Source organism: Triturus cristatus, chromosome 4_1 (assembly GCF_964204655.1).
Source record: "Triturus cristatus chromosome 4_1, aTriCri1.1, whole genome shotgun sequence".
NCBI lineage: Eukaryota > Metazoa > Chordata > Amphibia > Caudata > Salamandridae > Triturus > Triturus cristatus.
In genome coordinates this window covers 602,283,111-602,304,437 of record NC_140585.1, presented here as the reverse complement: position 1 = coordinate 602,304,437, position 21,327 = coordinate 602,283,111, and positions in this window count along the sequence as shown.

Below are 21,327 nucleotides of genomic sequence, written 5' to 3'. Positions count from 1 at the left end.
TTCTGCCGCTCAAGTAGATTTTTACTCGAGCGGCAGCTTTCTCAACGCGAGCGTGCAGTTTCTCAACGAGAGCGGTCACAAGCATACGTGACAACTCGCATTGAGAAGACCGACGCGTTGAGAAATTTCGCCAGGAGGTTGATTTTCCATGCTCGCGCTCGACAACTTGATTAAAATTCTGCCTGCTGCCCGATGGGCTCTGTGAGCCTGTCAGAAGCAGAGCAGAATCCCCCAGGCATTTCCCTCCAACCGGCATCAATGTAATACGGCTAGTATTCATTCATTCAGGACTGCTGCCACAAGTGAGAGGAGCGAGCGGGAGGTGCAGAGCAGAGCTGAGCAGTGCGACCAGCAGCGCCCAGGAGAACCCAGGATCCAGGAACTAGGTGCCTGACAGCTCCTCGCCCTCACATCAACTCACTCAAACCTCCTTAAGTGAGTGCGTGGAGAACGGCCCCAAGCGTCCCCACTGAGGCAACCCAGCTAGTTCCAGGTGCGGCTTGCGGGTGTTTTTGTGTGGCTGCTCTCGCTTCACGCCATTAGACCCACCAGACTTGCATTCACCACTCCATCATCCCTGCTTCAGCTCCTGCCCCAGCACTCCGGCACCCAGCTCTTGCAGAGGACCGGCAGCAGGATTTGCGGCAGGACTTGGATCCTGCACATGGAAATTGGACCCTGGAATAGAGCAGTGAGGTGGGTGCCACGGGAGGGTGGAGCTGCAAGACCGTGCTCGCCAGGCCTATGAGACAAAGCCTCTGAGGGTGCAAGGGCATGAGGGTCAGGGGGAAGGGGTTAAATACAGCACCCCAGCCCCACCATAGCCTCTACCACTGCCCCTCCTGCATCTCCTGCAGCATCACACACTATGAGCTACGCCATCACAACGCCACCACAAGACAGTGTAGTCCAGTGGTTTCCTAGCAGCACATTACCCTCTTTTCCACCTTTTGTCTCTTACCTCAATCACAGTTATCCACCATCTTGTGACCTTCAACTTTTCAGCTCCCAGTTCTCAGCTAGGATCAAGATGACCAAGGCTTAAGCCTATACCTACGCTGATGCCTATGCCAGTGCCCATGTTCAGCTGCCTTGCCACCCTGCACTGCTGACGTCTTCTGCCTAGTACCAGCTAGCAGCAGAGCCACACTTCAATCTTCAACCTGATCCTTTGCCGGCAGAGCAGAGCTGAGCAGAGCAGCAAGGGCCAAGGGCTTAGTGCTCTGACTACAGAAGCATGTAGCAGGCACTCAGCCCAGCTTGCCTGAGATACTTCACGGTCACCACCATTGGCAATCAGCACTGGGAAGCAAACAGAGATCAATCCCCACCCACCTAGTTTTATATAGTCTCAATTTTAACCTTAATCGATCCAAGAGCGTAGGCATCATTGTGGGAAAGACCACGCTAAGGTCTAGGAGGGCAAGGGCTCTTACCACAGACTGTGCAGATGCCAAGCACAGGAAGTACCAGAGTGACAAAGATCAAGATCAGGTGCCACCCCCAGCTCAACCAGGAGCCCCCAGTTTTCCACCGCTAGTCAGCCAGGACTCCCAGGCAACTCTCAAATGTCATCTAACAGATGAGCCCCTGCCTTCCACCAGAACCCTGATCACTGACTTCATACTAAGATCTGCAGCACAGATAGCCACAGTGGCTCTAGAGGCCGGCCCCCTGGCTCCCAATCCTGGACTTGTTGAAACTGCTACCTTGCTTTCAGCTCAAACAATTCCTGACAGCGCCACTGCCAGCACATTGAGCCTACCCAAAACCAAACCTGTCTGCTTTGCGGGTTGCGACCACAGTTTGGTGCAGGCAGAACAGAGAGAGTCTCCAGCTATCTCACCCTGTCAGAAGGGACCAGAGATAGCCCTAGTTTCCACTATAACCTCAGCAATCACAAAGCGACATGGCCAAGGCATAGGCGCACCTCAGTTGCACATTAGCCTCTCTGAACACTCAGTCCCTCCGGTGCGTTCCGACTTGCCCCACTCAGAACAGGTTGTGGGCGATGACGAACATAGCACGAGGAACAACACCCCTCACCAGTTTGAGGTGCATCCAAAAGCAGACTCTAAAGTAGCCTCAGAGAGGAGCCCACTGCTCCAATCTCACTGCTCCCGTCACCAGGATCTCTCCTATTTACATCTAGCCCCTTTGATGAATCCACGCTGGAGCCAGGGCCCGAGGGTCACCCTCAGTCCTCCTCGCGCTCCAACAACTACTTAGGCTCCCCAGTATATGGCCATCACCACCTGTTGCCTTCCAAGTCTCTGACTTTACCTGTGCAAGCCGCTTCACAAGTAACTGACGTGTGGCCAACCCTACTGAGCACAATCCACGCCATGGCGGTAGCTCGTTCGTATCACTCGGACAAACTAGACGCCCAAGTGAATATCTTGGGATCTGTCACGACCCTTATCATAGGCATTGAGAAGAAACTGGACACTATGAACAACATGATCAGGCCCCTCGATCTTCTGTTATGTTATGTTATGTTAAAAGCATTTATTAAGCGCGCATACGCCAACGGTTTCTTGGCGCTCAGAGAAGGATCACGGCAGTGACAGGGGGATTGCTTTAATCGGTGTATGCCTGAGTAAACAACCAGGTCTTTAGCTGTTTCCTGAATTGGGCCAGAGAAGTCAGAGACCTAATCTCCGCCGGAAGGGAGTTCCAAAGTTGTGGAGCAAGAACGGAGAATCTTAGTCCGCCATGCTTCTTTCGCTTGACTGTAGGAACTTCCAACAACCCATCTTGAAAACGCAGCGCATGCTCACTGGAAGCCAGTGGAGGCTTTTCATGAGCGGACTAACATGATCCCATTTGGGCTGTAAAAAGATAAGCCTAGCTGCCTGGTTCTGAACCAGTTGGAGGCGCCTTAGTTAGTAATCTGGGATGCCAACATACAGTGAGTTGGCATAATCCAGGCGAGAGATCACTAGAGCGAGAGTGGCCAGGATCAGAGCTTCCCTGCTCAAAAATCTACTAATCTTCTTTAATCTGCGCAACTGAAAGAAGCCAGCAGAGACAACCGAGCTGATCTGAGCCTTCATCGAAAGATCATTACTAATAATGATCCCCAGGCTCTTGGAGGAGGCAGCAGGCACTGGGGATTACCGAGTTTAGGGGGCCAGAAATTAGAATGCCATGGGTTTGCGGCCCCTCCCGTCAAAATCAGATCAGTTTTACCCAAGTTCAGCTTCAGCTGATTGTTATTCATCCAGTCACTTATGAAAACCATTGTGTCTTGAACGTTGGCTTCAGATGAAGCAGAGGTATTAATATTAAACACCAGTTGAAGATCGTCTACATAATTAAAAATTCCAATTTTTTTTTCCCTCAATGAATGAATTAAGGGAAGAAGATAAAGATTGAAAAGGAGCTGGGAAAGAGAGGAGCCCTGAGGAACCCCACAGGTGATATCCCTTTTTTTAGAGGAGAAACCAGCGAGGCGCACCGCTTGGGACCGGTTGCTCAGAAAGGAGGAAAGCCACCCCAGGGCCAGTCCCTGAATTCCGGCATTGGCACACGGTCAATCAAAATATCATGATCGACCGTGTCAAAAGCTGCCAAAAGATCCAAGAGAATCAGGGCCTGAGGGGTGCCTGAATCCGCCACCTCCCTGAGCACATCCATAACCGAGAGGATGACTGACTCGGTCGAATGAGCAGGTCTAAAACCGGCCTGGTGGGAGTCTAGGACCTGGCAATGGTGAAAAAAAAAACAACACACCAGACGGTGGACTTTCCTTCCTGCACCTCTGTACCGGTTTTCTGTTTAATTAAAGTCCCACGCTACAAACCCTAAGCTCAGGGCGCACAACAACCCTGTGACGTATTCGCATCACGCATAATCTGGAAATGGATTCTGTATTTTAAGTGTAACGCGGGAGATTGTTCCCGTTAGCAATTTTGAAAGCTGTCCGGGATATTGTCAGGCCTGATCGTGGCTATTGGGATAGTTCCCTTACATACTTCAGAGTTAATTCCTGAAGTCGGTTGATAGAATTGCCCTCACGTGCTAGACGTTAGCAGGCCAGATCGCGGCCTTTGGATTGGTGCTTTTTTGAATTTTATGGCTATTACCTGGAGTTGTTTGAAATAAAGGTTTTGTTCTATATTTAAGGTCTCAACAGATTGGTTAAAAACGTTGTCGTTGGAACATTATTACTTCGGATTTCGCATAAAAAACTCTGGAATACGTTCGTTTTTCAGGTTGCGACACGACCTTCGCTATCTCAAGTTCGTCATAGAACATCACTGTACTCTTAAAGATCTATGAGAACCTATATGTTCTCTCCGTCAAGAAGGGCTTCCCTTGAGAAGCCCTGATGAAGTTCTCCATGAGAACGAAACGCGTTGGCTGAAATTCCCTGTTGTTTATGAACTGTTGAATTTTTGAACAATAAAGAAATATTGGATAATTTCAGAGCAAATCCCTGGATATTCTTCATCCCTGCGCACACCATTTAAAATAAATCTTTAGGACCTGGAAATGTTCAACAAAGGAGCTCAGGCAGTTAGCTTCATGGGTCTCTAAGACCTTACCCAGATAGGGCAGCAGAGAGATGGGACGATAGTTACTAAGAACTGATGGATCAGCGCACGGTTTTTTCAAGATTGGAATAATTTCAGCTCATTTAAAGGAATCTGGGACCATGCCTTGCTCAAGCGAGTTGTTCAGAAATGATCTAGGCGAGCCTGGGCATATGGTGAATGCTTCCCGAAGAATATGAGGGGGACAGCAGTCCAAGGGAGAGCCTGAGGTGACCTTATTTAATAGGATCAAGAAAGACTCCTCCGGGATGGGGGGAATTCGGTCAAGGCGATGTAAGCTCAGATCGCTGTTGGGGTCATGATGGACACAAGCCCCAGAAGGGATACTAGACTTGATGATGGCTATCTTCTCTATGAAATATGAGTTGAGAGAGTCACATAAAGATTGAGAAGGGACAGGTTTAGACGTGACTCTATCAGGTTTGGAGAGTTGGTCGACTATAGAAAAAACCTCTTTGGATTTGTTAGAAGCAGTAATGATTTTTTGCGAGAAATAGTTAGCCTTGGTTTGAATGATCAAATTACATTTTTGTATTCTTTCATCAGGGCTAAGTAAAATACTTTTTTTTCTGAGAGATAATGATGACGCCATTGGCGTTCAGCTTGTCTGAGTTCCAGTTTCTTTGATTTAAGATCTTCCGAGAACCACCGTTGAGCGTCGTATGGTCTCACAGTCGTAATTTCTTTTAGGGGGGCGACTTGATCGCTGGCCGACTTCAACCATAATTCTAGACTCTCTGCCTGGGTCTGGAAGTCTTCTAGGATAGAGGGGGAAGTGCTCTTCAGGCACGACCGAAACTGGTCCATATCTGCAGTTTCTGGATAGTTGGTTCTCTATTAGTTTTGGTTTAGGCGAGAGTTTGCATCGGAGAGTAAATCGAATCAGATAGTGATCGGACCAGACACACGTAGATATTAGAGGAGTAGAAATCTCTAAGTTAGAGGTCCAAACTTGATCTAAGATATGCCCTTTTATGTGGGTGGCCTCCCTCACGTGTGGGGTACAATTCATCCCTGCAAGTAGGTTAGCAAATTCCCTCGAGCTAGGACTTTCCCGATTATCGGAGGGGCCAATAATTGAAATCCCCAATTATGAGAATCCTAGCATAGTTGATGACAAGATGAGAAATCATCTCTCCCAGTGCTTGTGGGAAGGTGGGCATGTTACCAGGGGGTCTATAGAAAAGGGCACAGATAAAAGATAACTGAGGGGATTCGAATTTTAGAATCAGAAAAATCCATTGGGGACAAACCAGTGGCCTCTAAGCTGGAGAACTGATGTTCCTTACGAATTATGGCAGCAACCCCGCCTCTGGCTCTCCCCAGAGGGCGGTTAGCCTGAAGGATATAGTAGCCATCCGGGATAGCTGCTAATATATCTTCTGAGCAGGGTCACCGCAAATTACTTCACATGCACCAGAACCCGCCACAAGGCCAAGCAACCTAAGTAGCCAGTCCGAGGATAACACAATTCTTAGCAATTCAACAACTCAATTAAAACCACGCCCTGAGCACTCCAACAGAGTACATCTCAACAACATGCATCAGGATCCGAACAAAGTACACAATCCTTTGTTGCAATCTTTGAACAAGCAAGGGCCTGACATATGTCAGCCAGCTATACTTGGGACATACCAACTGGTCTTCACCCCAGAATACCAAGCAAGGTGGGCCCACAACACCCTTAACAGGGGCAATATATTTTCCTGTTACAAGCTATTCGGGATTTTCAACACATAAGCTCGACCAACATTCTGGCAATCACATTTTTAGAATCAAAGAAGAAAGCACTAACCAGAACCTACACAGACCAAATTTACATCTTCCACTTGGGTGGATCTGATCAAGGCAATCTCCACAGTGCTCAGAAATTGGGGCATAAAATCTAAGAGAGTGAGGGCCTAAGGATAACCCAGAGTGCTGATGCACCATTCCAGCACTGCTACTCAATTCATACTGAGAAGTGCTCAAGGAACCCACGGCTCCAAATCAACCTTCATACTCACCCACACAATTTTTCTGGGGTTCTTCCCAACTGGGAATGGAAGACACCAAGGAGAAAACAAAAAAAACAAAATGGAGACAATCTATCAGCTGGGTCTGGCTGCCAACCACACTTCAAACAAGAGGCAACCCATGACAAAGCAATTCAATTGAAGCCAGGAAGCCCTTACGTAGGGACAGCCTTATCCTATGCTCCTGGAACATACACAGGCTCCTGTAAAAAGTCAAAAACAACAACAACAGTGCACCATTTTGGCTGGACTTTGATGTCCTCATGCTACAAGAGACCTAAGCTCAATCCTCTGTCCCACAAACAGGCTTTGGGATTTGTAGAGTTCCAAAAACCCACTATTAAAGACAACAGAAGCGGTCACCCAATGTGTGGCCCATCAACCTACATCTCCTCAGCTCTGCACCACTCAGTGGAAGAAATTAACCTGAAAGTGCCCTGGGCTTTAGCAATCAACCTCAAGCTTCACCAACACATTAAAGACCAATCACTCATGATTATTAATATCTACATTAACTCGACCAAGCTTAGAAAAAACAAGATATTGAAGAATCTGGTGTTAATAACAACCAACCTCAAGTTAAAATATCCCTCCTCCAATATCCTGCTATCCGGTGACTTCAACATCAACCTAGTTGGTGGGCTAATCAGTTGTGAAGCCAAAAGTCAGTTCAAAACCTACATCACGCCATTCAGCAGAACAACCTAGCTGATTTATTCCTAAACCAGTGTCACTCTCTAGGCCTCAGGTTCCTCAACGCCAGCTTTTGTGGTGACACCTTACCAGGCAGAACAATATCTGTGGGCAAGTCTTTTTCCTTCATAGATTTTACTCTCAGCACGGTGGGACTTTTTGATTACATCAGACACTTCTCACTAGAGCTCTGCCATGACCGCGACCACAGGCCACAGCACATTATGTTCTCCTTTAGCCCTTCAAGCCTGGAGGCCACCCCACCCGCTAGCACAGGGGTACAGGCAGAAAACCTAAAAAGACTGAGATGGGACGATAAAATCAGCCAGGAAGCTATGCCATGGATCAGAGTTCTACTCGCCTGAAGTCATAGTCCTATTAGGCAGTGGTCTCTCATAATCGAACAAATTATACAGGAACTCCTGTCAAACTTCCACCATGGGCAAAGTAACGCAACCTGTTCTCCTCTAAACTCAAACTAACAGAAGACCTGAAGCTGCTAAAAAGTTGTGTCAACCAAACATGTGAGCTGTTATTAAGCAACCTTCCTCTATGGCCGCAAGAAACAGCCTGAACCTATCAAGATCCTTATTCAGGAGAGCACTCTGGCGTGCCAAAAGAAGAGGAAATTAGGACTTCTGGCTTCATCTGCTATCAGCCAGTAAGGGAAGGAACCCAAGAAAATGTTGGTCTCGTTTTAACCAAGCCACAATTGGAAGCAGAAGGGGGGCCAACATCTCAGAATCAGAGTGGGTTGCTTTTTTGTCCTCCCACTTCTCATCGTGCCCAAAAGCTCAACTCATTCCAGCAGCCCGACAGGCACCCACAGCGCCAGACTTGTGCCCTTAAAGGCCAGCAAAGGCCCTGTAAATTCTCCAGAAACCTATAGTAGACTAGAGGAATGCTGTACACAAAAACTGGCAACACTGTGCAAAGATGGCGCCCCTGGCCCTAATGGGTTACCCACTGCTATCCTAACTTCCGACCCAGCTCTCTGGTCCGAGGTTTTAACTCCTCTGCTCAAACACTGCCTGGTGACAGATTCCATCCCTGAGTCTTGGAGAGGATCTATAATCCAACCAACAAGGGGGCTCGAAATCAAACCCTAGCCACTACCATCTCATTGCTCTAATTGACAACAACGCCAAATTGTACGCCAACCTGCTACTTGCTGACCTCGAAGCTTGGGCATAATTCCATCAGATCATACCCAATAATCAATGCAGCTTCAGAGACAAGTGTAGCACCTCTTCAAACCTGATTGCTCTGGCCCTCATGTGCGACAAAACAGTCAAAGGCAAAAGGGCACTTTATTCCTGCTTTGTGGACTTTAAAGACGCCTATAACAGCATTCCATGAGGGCTGCTCTGGCATAAACTGGAGCACTGGGGTTTTCCACACGACCTACTGAGAGCATTAATACAGCTCCATACCAACACTTGTGTTTGACTCAAACTAGGAAATGGCTCCCGCATCTCAGGGATGATCCCCACGAGCTCTGGACTGAAGCAAGGCTGTGTGCTGGACCCCTGCTTTTTAATTTTTACATAGCTGGCATATCGCAGCAACTCAACAAAACAAATTGCCAAACACCTAAGCTAGGAGGCCAAAGCATGTCACATCTGCTTTTTGTGGACAACCTGGTGCTCCTGAGCAACTTATACGACTACACAGGCATGAACACTCTGGAAATTAATCAGGAACAGACAAAAATGGTCGTATCCAACCAAAAGTCATACCGGGTTCATGGGTGGCTGCTCAAGAGCATCAGGCTCCAGCCCAGTAAGCAGTGCAAATACTTACGAATCAAGCTAGACGGCAAATGGTCACTCACGTCTCACATATCTACCATAAAGAACAAGGGCTCGAGCCTAATGTTTGCTCTGTCATCTATTGCGCCAAAGCTACAGGGCCCTAGCCTTGACCCCTTCCTCCAGGTGTTGAAAGCAAAAATCACACCAACTTTAACATACAGGAGTGAAGTCACTCTGGGCAAGAAAGCAGGAACCATAAACTAGACATAGATCTATTGACCAAGATATACAAATCCACTCAGCATCTCCCTAAAAGAGCATCGCCGGTGCAAGTGAGACTTGAGTTCAACATCACAAGACAGGCACCACCTAACACCATGCACTGCCTAATCTGGCATGAACGTGAGCATTGCGACGCAAGATCTTCTTCATACAAACAACACCTTGAGGCCAAACTGTCTGAATTCTCTGTAGCTGAAGCCTTGAACAAACACCTCTCACAACAGGTCTTCAACAGCTTAGCAGCCCAAATGGCCAGAAAACTGTCAAAACTAGAAGACATGGCGACCCTGTGCAAGCGCTCTCATGCGTGGTCAGTCATAAACTTACATTCCCAATCCAAACAGCAGTGCTACATCACCTGCACCTCTCCCATATGGATGAAACTGTGGCTTGTGGCATTAAGAATGGGCTATGCTACGCACACTCTTTACAAACAACAAACAACAAACGTCTTCACTCAAATGGTACGACTTGTATTTTGCATCTGCTACCTTGTACCTTGCATCTACTATCTCATAGTGAGTCCTTGTAGGAGAGTAGGATCTACATTTATGTCGCCCCCACTTTTTTTTCTGATGTTTACACTAGTTTCTGGCTATAGTCTGGCTGGGACCCTGCTAATCAGGGCCCAGCCTCTCTGTTCTCTCTAAACAACTTGGAGTGCATATTAGATGCACTAGTGATTGGATACTGTGGTACCTTATGAGCCCCTAGTATATGGTACCTTAGGTACCAAGGGCATAGGTACTTCACAGGCCTACCAGGGGCTGAAGCATGTATTATGCCACCCCTGGGAAGCAGACTAAATCTGACACCACAGGCCTGCTTCTGCAGCCTGGGTGAGGTAGTGTTAGCACTCCTCACTGAGGTATAGTTTCCCTATATCTCACCTTACACACACATATAAACCTATCAGTCACCCCTAAGGCAGGCCCTATCAATCCTGAGGGCAGGGTGCTTGGTTTCCATGTGAGGGGGTGCCTCTGCCCGAGCAGGGCCCCTCTGCAGCTCTCAGAGTCTATTCTCTGTGGCTGTTTGTGGATGCGGTTAAACCATATACTCTTAAGTGCATTATAACCTAGCGGTAAATGCTAACTTTGGAATGGCTGCATCAAAACATGTTGTGTTTGGTGTCAAACGCTTTGGAATCATACCCCCACACCATTAACTGGTGTGGGAGTATGATCCCACCCTTCTAGAGGGATAGACATGTACCCACTGGGGAAACACGGTAGAATCCTGAAGAGCCCTGGCATCACAAAATGGATGCCACCAGTCACAGACACTGGGCTGCCCTCCTACTGCTGACCGAAACTCGCAGTGGAGGAGGCCCAACAATATGCATCCTGTCGCAGGGAGGTGTGGTCACCTCCCAGATAAGGTTTAGTGTATTGGAGCTGGGTGGGTGCACTCCTAGAGTGCTTTGAAGTCCTGCACTGGGGGAGCAGTAGGCTCCTCTGTGCATATGCCAGCTCAAACTGGTTCAGGGGCTACCAGCCCCTGCTCTGGCACGAAACTGGACAAAGGGAAGTGGGTGTAGACACCCACTCCCCTGACCCTCCCATAGGTGGTGTCATAGAGCTGGTCCCTCCCTTCCTTGTAGTATAAGTTAAGGAACCCTTGCAATTGCAAACTAGATATCCCGGGACAATGCTCTGAAGAAGAATCCTGGACCTTCGACATTCCACTACCTCTGGAAGACTGAAGAATCTCCCTTGGAGTCAAGGAGTGACCCTCCTGCTTGGCAGGCACCAAAACTTTAAATCAATGGTCGCAAACTTTCCCGCTCCCTCCGGAGTCCGAAGTCTCTGCAGCCCTGGAAGTGGATTTCCTGACTTCTCCAAGACCATCGTGAGTCCCCAGTGACGCTGAGGCAAGTGGACCCCACGAGTAACGAGGAACCGCAATACCTGGGTACTGGGCACTATTTTCGAGTGCAACCCCTTCATGATGTTCTATGAACTTGTGCATTGGACCACGTGTGGTCCAAGTCTTCAGCAGGATTTCCTCTGAAAATCCGAGGCCTACCTTGTCCTGAATGACCGTGGGCTCCTGGTGAGTGAATCCTCCCAAGGCGTCTTTGCGATCCCTTGCCGGCTGGCTTGTGGGTCCCCAGAAGACTTTCCTACAGAACCAAAGGGCTCCCCTGGTTGCTCCAGGCCTGCCCTGACTTACCCTTGCTGGGTGAGTCCCTCAGACCGCTGACTTTTTATACTTTCCACGAGACTTGCTGTTGACAAGGCTTGTTGGCTCCAATCTGGTCGCCGCACCTCAGTAAGCTGCAAACTTTGTGGGACATACCGAATCCAGCTCCTGGTTGTCGTCAATGCCTCCTGGACCTCGTGGCTGAAGAGTCAAGACACCTGTGCTCACCTGAAATCACCCGACGACTGTGGGCATCCAGCTTTCTTGCACCGGGTCACTGCCAAGTGACTTTGAACACTGTCCCCTCTGCTTTCAGGTCTTCTTTCTTCTGAATCCAGCCTTGGATTCCACCGGATACTTCTTCTTTCTTCACAAGCAGCAAGTCTTCTTTGGCTCCCATTGAAGACGACGCCGCGACCCGACACCAAAAGACACCTATGCACCCGGCTTCTCTGGGTGAGGAAACTCCAGCACTACGGTGCTCCTGTGTGTGTTGGCTCTAGAACTACTTACCCAAGTGACTTGCTTGTAGACTCTCCCCAAGTATCCTAAAACTTTAAAATTCCAACCGCGACTTGCTCTATTGAAGTCTATTGGAATCCGCGGCTTTGTTCTCGCACTGCATGCGTCTCCCGTGGGTCCTTTACTTACCTGCCTTGGGTGGATTAGTAGGGCCCCAGCGCTTCTGAAGGCCCTAGGCCTTGTCCCCTTGCAAGTCGATATTCCTAAGTCTCTTTTTTAGTATATGGTCTGGTACACCCCTAGGGCCCCAGCCATATTTGTGCTTAACTTATTATGAAATGTTGATTTGTGCATACGTCCTTGACTTCTAATCTCATAAAGAGATTAGTAGAGTGTGTCTAGTGATAAATACATATATACTTAATATATATACCTGAGTGGTGTCCTTTCATTTAGTGATTCAAGAGATTATAAGGTAAAACAAGCTGCTTTACATTCCTCTAAAGACTTAGCCTGAAGGCTGCTCTCCACAGCTACCACTAGGATAGCTTTCTTTAAAAGGTTGTCTTAAACCTATCTACCATAAGAGTCGAATTGCACTGGTGCAAGGTGGCCTCTTTAACTAGAGACCAGTGTATACCAGGCCAACTTCTCACAGCCCTCTACAGACATAGGAGGCCCGTCCTTGAGATCTACACCTTACACACATAATACACACTATTGGCTAACCAATCTAGAACTGCTCTGCCCAATAACTTCAGCACATGCAACGGATAGGTATACAACCGCTGTTCATATAGTATGTGCACCATACAAAAAGCACCATAGAGCTAAAGGCCAGCTTATAATGCTGATAACACACCCATGGTGACGCTAACTTTCTGAAACCCAGTAGCCCATAATAATATCAAGATACTCTCACTGAATGTAAAGGGATTAAATCATCCGGTCAAACGAAAGAAGATAATTGACTATCTTCACAAGCAAAAAGGCGACGTCTTCCTACTCCAATAGACGAAGATTGACTCAATACAATTTAACTCACTTATAAATAGATCCTTCAGTGACGTTGCTGGCTCCGAGGCAATAGGAAAGAAGAATGGTGTCCTGACTTTTTTAGCAAAGAAATCAAACATCGACTTAGTAGCAAGCACATCTGATTCTAAAGGGAGGTGGGTTACAACAAAACTATTGAAAGATAAAAGGGAATTTTATGTTACTAACATTTACGCCCCCAACAAAGACGAGCTAGAATTTTGGGATGACTTGAGCAAACAAGTTGACACAATACCAGATACTGCTTTGCACATACTTGCGGGCGACTTCAACTTACCCATAGATCCGGCGCTTGACAGAGATTCACACTGCCCTTTTCGCCACAACAAATCTCACAAGGCCCTTATCAACCTTTGCGCTCCCTTTAACTTCTTGGACACTTGGAGGCTACACAACCCTACTGGGAGGGATTGCACGTTCTTTTCATCCCCAAATAACTAGTATTCACGCATTGACTACCTCCTGATCTCTGGCAACGCCATAGCCAGAACCATAGAGCTAAGGGCCAGCTTATAATGCTGATAACACATCCATGATGACGCTAACTTTCTGAAACCCAGTAGCCCATAATAATATCAAGATACTCTCACTGAATGTAAAGGGATTAAATCATCCGGTCAAACGAAAGAAGATAATCGACTATCTTCACAAGCAAAAAGGCGACGTCTTCCTAATCCAATAGACGAAGATTGACTCAATACAATTTAACTCACTTAGAAATAGATCCTTCAGTGACGTTTCTGGCTCCGAGGCAATAGGAAAGAAGAATGGTGTCCTGACTTTATTAGCAAAGAAATCAAACATCGACTTAGTAGCAAGCACATCTGACTCTAAAGGGAGGTTGGTTACGACAAAACTATTGAAATATAAAACGGAATTTTATGTTACTAACATTTACGCCCCATACAAAGACGAGCTAGAATTTTGGGATGACTTGAGCAAACAAGTTGACACAATACCAGATTCTGCTTTGCACATACTAGCGGGCGACTTCAACTTACCCATAGATCCGGCGCTTGACAGAGATTCACACTGCCCTTTTCGCCACAACAAATCTCACAAGGCCCTTATCAACCTTTGCGCTCCCTTTAACTTATTGGACACTTGGAGGCTACACAACCCTACTGGGAGGGATTGCACGTTCTTTTCATCCCCAAATAACTAGTATTCACGCATTGACTACCTCCTGATCTCTGGCAACGCCACAGCCAGAATCATAGATACTTCGATTGAGCCAAGAGTAATCTCAGATCATTCATCCATAAGCTTATCTAGCTCTGATATGAAACCGCTCAGGAAGCACCAACTCTGGCGGCTTAATAATGATGTTTTAGAAAAAGAGTCCCACAGACAAACCATTGAGAATGCATTGCAAAGCTACCTTAGACTGAACAAAGAAGGCATTGCAATTCTCACACTGGCAAACTTGCACACATGCTCTTCTATTGCCCTACATTGGAAAGATATTGGGATAAGATTTTTGAATGTATAAGTCAAACCTTCAACGTAACCCCTCCAAGGGAATTCTCCTATGTTATACTTGGTGCCCTAGATCCCAGGATTAAAGATATGAATGATCGATTCTTGCTCGACCTCATGCTCACTTTAGCCTGTAAAGTCATACTTTGTAAATTGAAAAACTCCAATGAGGTCTCATTTAAAATCTGGCAGGAATGGTTATCTTTCCTCGGGGGAGTAGATAATGTTGCGCTACATTCCTCTCCGTGGCGGAACTCACATAGAAAATTGTGGAAGTCCCTTGATGCTTCATCCTTCTCATTTGACCCTCCATGAACCTTGACTTTGAATCATCCATTCAATCGAAAAGGAATGTTCTAACGACATCTTGAGGGTACTCCTATATTGTATTGTATCACTTACTGCCTTCACGTCTGCGTAAATATAATGATATATCTGCTTATTGCATTTGTACTTTACACTGTATTGTGCAGGTTTGACCTCTCCCTGGCGTCCTGTGCTGGTTCATCTACCCATATGACACGTTGATCTCACTGCTCCATAGCTAGGCATGTGAACAACTTATATTTTTCTTATATTTTTCTTTGTTTATTCATTTACTTATTTACTTCTCTATTTAATTTGTACTTCTTAAGTCTCGCACTTTGGTTGCCACCATTCTTACCATTTTTGCCATTTTGTATGGTTATCAGCACCTACCATTGTCACCCATGTGATTGTTCTATTTGTTTGTATTTGTTTACTTCTTTAAACTTTAATAAAAACGACTTGAACAAAAAAAAAAAAGAATGGGCGAGTGGAACTTCTGTGTCCACTTCCTGCCTTGGCACCGCCTAGCTACCCAGGACACCAGCTGCCGCTTATGCGGACGAGGCAAAGTAACCTTAGGCCACATCTTATGCATCTGTCCTCAACTCATGGAGCAAAGGAGAACTTTCCTTCGAGTTGACTTTACTGGGCTAGCTGCCGGCAAGCAGTGATCGCCAGTCTGAACCCAGTAAGTACACCACTTAACATTAAAACTGTTAAATTTCTTTGAACTGTAGCAAGTACACTGGACTCAGCCAATTGTACTAACACTGAAGTGTTTTCCTTACAAACATCAAAAACTTCTCCCCTGTACCAGCCGCCGCTACCATCTGTATAAAAGAGGCATTTTGTTTCTTTTGAAAACAGAGTTTATTTGTCAAACAGCACATATGGAGCAGAGCTCTGTACCCCAGAGACATCTGCATAATAAAGTTCCATCAGCATGAATTTGAATTTTAAAATAACATAATCTGGGAGAAATGGAAAGCAATCCAACAAAAAACAACCAAAACGAAACAACCCCCCTCCTGCCGCACTAGTCTTCCCAAAGAACAGCACATCGTTAGAAAAGCATCCACCCTAAAGGATATAGCACATTATTGCACCCGGACCTCTTCCCCGCACCAAGTAGGAACTTAAGCGAAATCAGATAGCCCTGGCGGAGAAACGGGTTTCAAATATAGACCACAATAGTGTTTTAACATGCCTGTAGGGAACTCTGCGATGGACGAGGATTGGCACCCCGCGGGACCCCCTTACATATCCAGAGTGGAACACCTGAACATAACCATAGCGTTGTAGGCACAGTGCCTTCGTCCCCATAAGGTGCGTTTCTTGTAACATGCGGACGTCAGCTTGGGCCCGCTTAGCCTGTTGGAGTATAGCCCCTCTTTTAATTTTATCTAGTGCCCCCTAATGTTCCAGCTTACTATGCAGAGAGTACCAGGGTGAACTCGTTGTCTACCTGCTGGGGCTGCCATTGGAGGCCTTAGTAGTAATCACAGGTGCATAAATAAACATCTGGTGTGCATGTGACGACTTTGTACCAATAGGAAATAGTGCGATCAGGGAACAAAAACAACCAAACTGCCCCCGACCCCTCACACCCTATACCTCAGAACAATTGAAGTATCTGTCGCGGCGGGTGTGGCCTGCGGACCCCAACGGGAGTACCCGGCCCACCTCCACCAATGGATCCCCAACTTACAGCCCATTGTCGACAGGCGTTTTCTCAGTCAGATAAGTCCGGCAGAGGTAATGGCCATCATTCGTGCTTCTCCTGGTCTAAGGCCGTAGTGTCCAAGTCTTTTGGAACTGAGGTCCCACAGTGTCTAAGAGGCCGCAGCATGCTGCTGAGGGGCCAACGTGGTCCGGGAAGAGTCACTGCATGCCTGAGATCGACATCTGCTCCCCTCAGGCTTTGGATTGGGTGGCTTCCGACCACCTCACTAGACGAAGAGTCTGATTCCAGTCAGGGCGGCGTGTGGGGACGAACCTTCACCGTCACTTCTGTCCACTGAAAGACCTCCTCCGGCGAGTCAAAGAAATGGGTGCGGGACTGATAAACAACCCGCAGTCTGGCCGGATACAGCAGGGCATATGGAAGCTTGAGGTCCCGAAGACCGGCATTGGCTGCCAGAAATTACTGTCTCCGCTGTTGGACCAGCCTCGTATAAGCGGGAAACATCAGGATACGAGTGTTATTGAATAGCGGTGGTTCCTTTGCCCTGGCCTGTTTCAGGATAATGTCCCAGTCGTGGTAATTCAATAGTTTAGCTATGACCGGCCTTGGTCAGGCCCCCGGCGGAGGCTTCTACATCAGGGCTCTATGGGCGCGCTCCACCGTGAGGCACCGCTCCATATCTCCCCCCTCGCAGCCCTCTGGAAAGCCCACAAAACGGAGGTTGTTACGCCTGGCCCTGCCTTCAGCATCCTCCACTCGTGTCGCCAGGCCACAGTGGGGCAGTCTCCAATGAGGCAAACTTCTTTTGCAAGGCGGTGACCACATCTTCCACTCCAGAAATCCAGGTCTCAGCCTCTGTGATGTGCCCCACTGCATTGCACAAATCCTGTCAAAGCAGCATGACGTCAGAACCGACCGCTCCGATTTCAGCATCTAGGGCATCTCTGGATTGTGTGATAGCCGCCATGAGTGCTGCATTATCCGGCATGCCTCCATGTGCTCCTCCAGGCTCCATTGTGGAGACCCCGGGGCCAGTGAACTTGTCCAGGGTGCTCTGCTTGGCTGAGCCCCCCCTGTTTTATCCTTCATCATTGTGGTCTCCTAGCCTCTCAACTCCCAGGACAGCCCCTCTTTGGTTCATGGTGGGGTGCAGCTAGGACAGTACAAGCCCCCAAATTCAAACTGGTGAAAAGGCCCCCCCAAATAGTAAAAGCGGTCCACCTCAGCTCCACCAGCCAAGGAGTATTCGGGCCGGACGGAGACCACCCACCCATACACCGCACCAGGCACAAAACCTTGCCACTTCCGCAGGCAAACGCGTCCCCCTTCCCCCTAGTGGGCACCCTGCAACACAGTCGTTTGTCCGACCACTTCTGTAGGCCAAGATAGACAGGCCTCCACTGATTATTCCAGGCCCTCCGACTCTAGCCGCTGTGTCACTCCACTAGTGTGTTCCATAGTTCCCACGAAGACCCAACCCTCCAGGACCTCTACCAAGGAGGGAGCCTCTTTATACTACAGGGTGTAGTGTAGACATTGGCTTTGAAGCACACCACAAAACTCACAGCCAACGGGGCTCCAGCATTCAGGCACAGGTCTTTGGATCCCCAATCCCAGGCCACAGGAACAGATAATTGCGGCCCATGCAACCTGCCCCGGCTGCCAAACACAGGGCCGCCAACCAATGGGGAGAGAGCAAGGGGGTTTCAAGGCCGTTCGTCTGGCACCCAGGGGCACCTCTCGCCGCTACAATGGCACCTTGCTCCGCCAGGGCCCACAACAATATCCCCGGGAGCTATTCACATCGTCCAGTGTTGTCACCCTTATCACACTTCGATATAAGTCTGGGGGGCGCCCCCACACAATGCACCATTCCCTCAGGGGCCCACCACCTATCTCCTCAGCTCACCGCAGCAGCAGCCCGGGCCAAGAAGGGCCTCAACCAGCCCGCAATAAAGAACTCTCCCCCTGTGACTCGCGTGGCCCGAAATGGCCGCCGATGTGAGATCGCAATGCAGGGGGAGGGAAGAGACAGTTGAGCAGCCCACTGGATGCTGGAGCGTGACAATGGAGGTGGCCGCAATCCCCATGCCATACCCACCGCTCCCCCCGTGGCCCAATGCGGCCGGCGACAACCAGGCCGCAACCCGACAGGGGAGGGGCAACAGGAGCCTCTGCTCACCGGGCAATGGAGCTCGACCCCAGGCGGCCACCGCAGCACCAAGTCCTCCTTATCCCAGGGATCGAGAGCAGAGACTCCGCCGCCGCCCTCTGCATGTCACTGGATGCCCCGATCTCGCCTCGCTCCATCTCGTGGCCGCGATGATTAGCAGTGAGGCCCCCGCCTCAGGTCCGCCACTCTGAGGTCACGATCTGGGCGCCAGCCACCCCAGCACTGCACACGGCGATCCCGGCACTAATCGGGGCCCAAGAAGCAGTACTCCGCGGCACTCACAGGATATCTTCAAATCCCTAATTACGACCGGAGAAGCAGGATAAATTAAGGATAATCACGGCTTGCTAGGCCACGCACCTTGCTAAATTTTTTTATTGTGCCATACCTTTCCTTTTGGACTGTAGAAGGCACACCTTGAGCAAGAGAACACGCCTGCTGACTGCTACAGCTTATCCGATTATTGCACTTTAAGCACTGTCATGCGACATTTGCACACTGCTTTCAGCGTCTTTGCCAAGCAGGTCCTCCCTAGTGCTTTTAACAAAGTTTTAAGAATTTTGACAATAGCTTTTAATTATTTAAAGAATCTCACTCACTCCCATGAGTCACTTTTTACGCCCTGCCCTGCACTACGTCCGACGCCTCTTCTTCTGTTCATTGATAACCTTTATTGTATCAGAAGCAGCATGAGCAACAAGAACCAGGGCCATAGGCCCCTGTGGCACCTATTTTTGATTTTATCTGCATACTGTTCACTTTTCTGTTATATTTTGTAAAGGGTTTTATTAACCATACAATAAAATACAATAAAAAAAAGCTCTTTGGAAGGAACCCATTGATGTCGGGTGGAAAGCCTCCGACCAGCTGTTGGATGCAGTGGCGGCTGGTGGATTTGAAAAGTGGTAGGGCGCATATTTAACATCCACGTTATAAGCCCTGATGAGCCCTCCCAGACCATCCATTTAATTGCCCAGTGGCAGTGCCCTAATGCATTGCACTGATTTTGGGAGCTTGAAGGCTTTCTGCCCTATCAGAGTTAGTGACCAGAGGGTTCAAGGCCATGCCTGCCCATCTCTCCTGGATTTATCATATGCAAAATCCCCCTGTCAGCTGCTTCATGTTACCATTATCTTGCCCAGGAAATGGAATGCAGGCTAGGGAAAGGAAGCAGACATGCGATCTACACCCACAAGTACTGATACAAACACACACTTAACTCATACACCCACTCACCTCGGCCACACGCTCAAACATAAATATGTGCACTCACACTCAGACATACCCGCATATATACCTATACACACAAACAGTCACGCTCAAGCATACTCATATGGACTTTCATACAGGCAAACTCACTCGCACAAATTATTCATGCACCACAAGCGGAAGCTATTTACTTTTCCAATCGCGGCCAGCATGACGGGTTGGGGGAGGGAGGTGGAAAGGGGGTTGCAGTCGTCGCGGTGGGGGGATGGGGGGAGGCGGGAGGGGTTCGTTTAATTAAAAAATACATATAAAATAAAACTGAGTTAACTTACCATCCTGCGCCGCTGCCACCTCAGCTGCCATCTGGATGGGTCCACCGTCCGACCATCCAACTCCCGCCGTGCTGCTTTTTCGAATTCTTAATCCGATTCCTGCATCGTCATTAGGAAGAAAGGCAGACAGCCTCCCTCCCTCCCCTCCGCCAATCACAACGGGGAGGCGAATCGGAGCGCGCCCCACCCAGGCAATTTTCTCTATGTAGGCTGCTGCATACAGCAGCCTACATAGAGAAAAAGGGAGAGTGGGCAGTCCTGCTCGAGGGCAGGGGGGGAGTGGCTTACCCACCATTGTGGGTATTGACTGTTTGGTAGGCTCAGGGCCGACGGCCAAACAGTCAGTACCCACAACAGTGGGTAAGCCACTCCCCCCCTGCCCTCGAGCAGGACCGCCCACCCTCCCGCCCCCAACCAAGCACAGAGGCACTTCTGCTTTCTCGCAATGCGAGAAGGCAGAAACATAAATGGTCGTATTTACCCTTTATGTTTCGGCCTTCTCGCACCGCGAGAAAGCAGTGGGGCGATGCACCCACACCCTAATGGGGGAGCCGCCACTGGTTGGATGGCTTTCCGCCCTACATCGTTATAAGGCCCATAGTGTCTAATACCAATGGCGATATACAATTTTACCAATGATATCATTGCTGATGTGATTTCTAATGCAATAATGGAAGATGCTACGGTTATTACATTGCAAAAACAACAGTTAATGGACAGAATGCAGAACAATGTCATACATTCACCCCAGAACAGAGATCTGGCCCTAAATCCATCGTTTTTTTGCTCACCATGCCATTCCAGTTTGAACACAGCCATATGCAAATCAGTTTTGACCCTGTGCCTCATGGGAACAGTCCAGCCCGAACTGCCAAGCCAGGTCCTCCCTGGACAGGAAACAAGCATCCTAGGACCGGTTTCGGGGTTTCACCCCTCTTCAGCCAGGATAGCTTGATTCCAGTGGCATGGAGAGCACGGGACCCACGTCTGGGCATACCCGTCCCACTCGGGGTGGTAAATACAAAAAGAACAGTTGATGGACAGAATGCAGAACAATGTCATACATTCACCCCAGTACAGAGATCTGGGCCTAAATGCATCATTTTTTTGCTCACCATGCCATTCCAGTTTGAACCCAGCCACAATCCGTCCATCATCCCCTTTGGTGTTGCTTT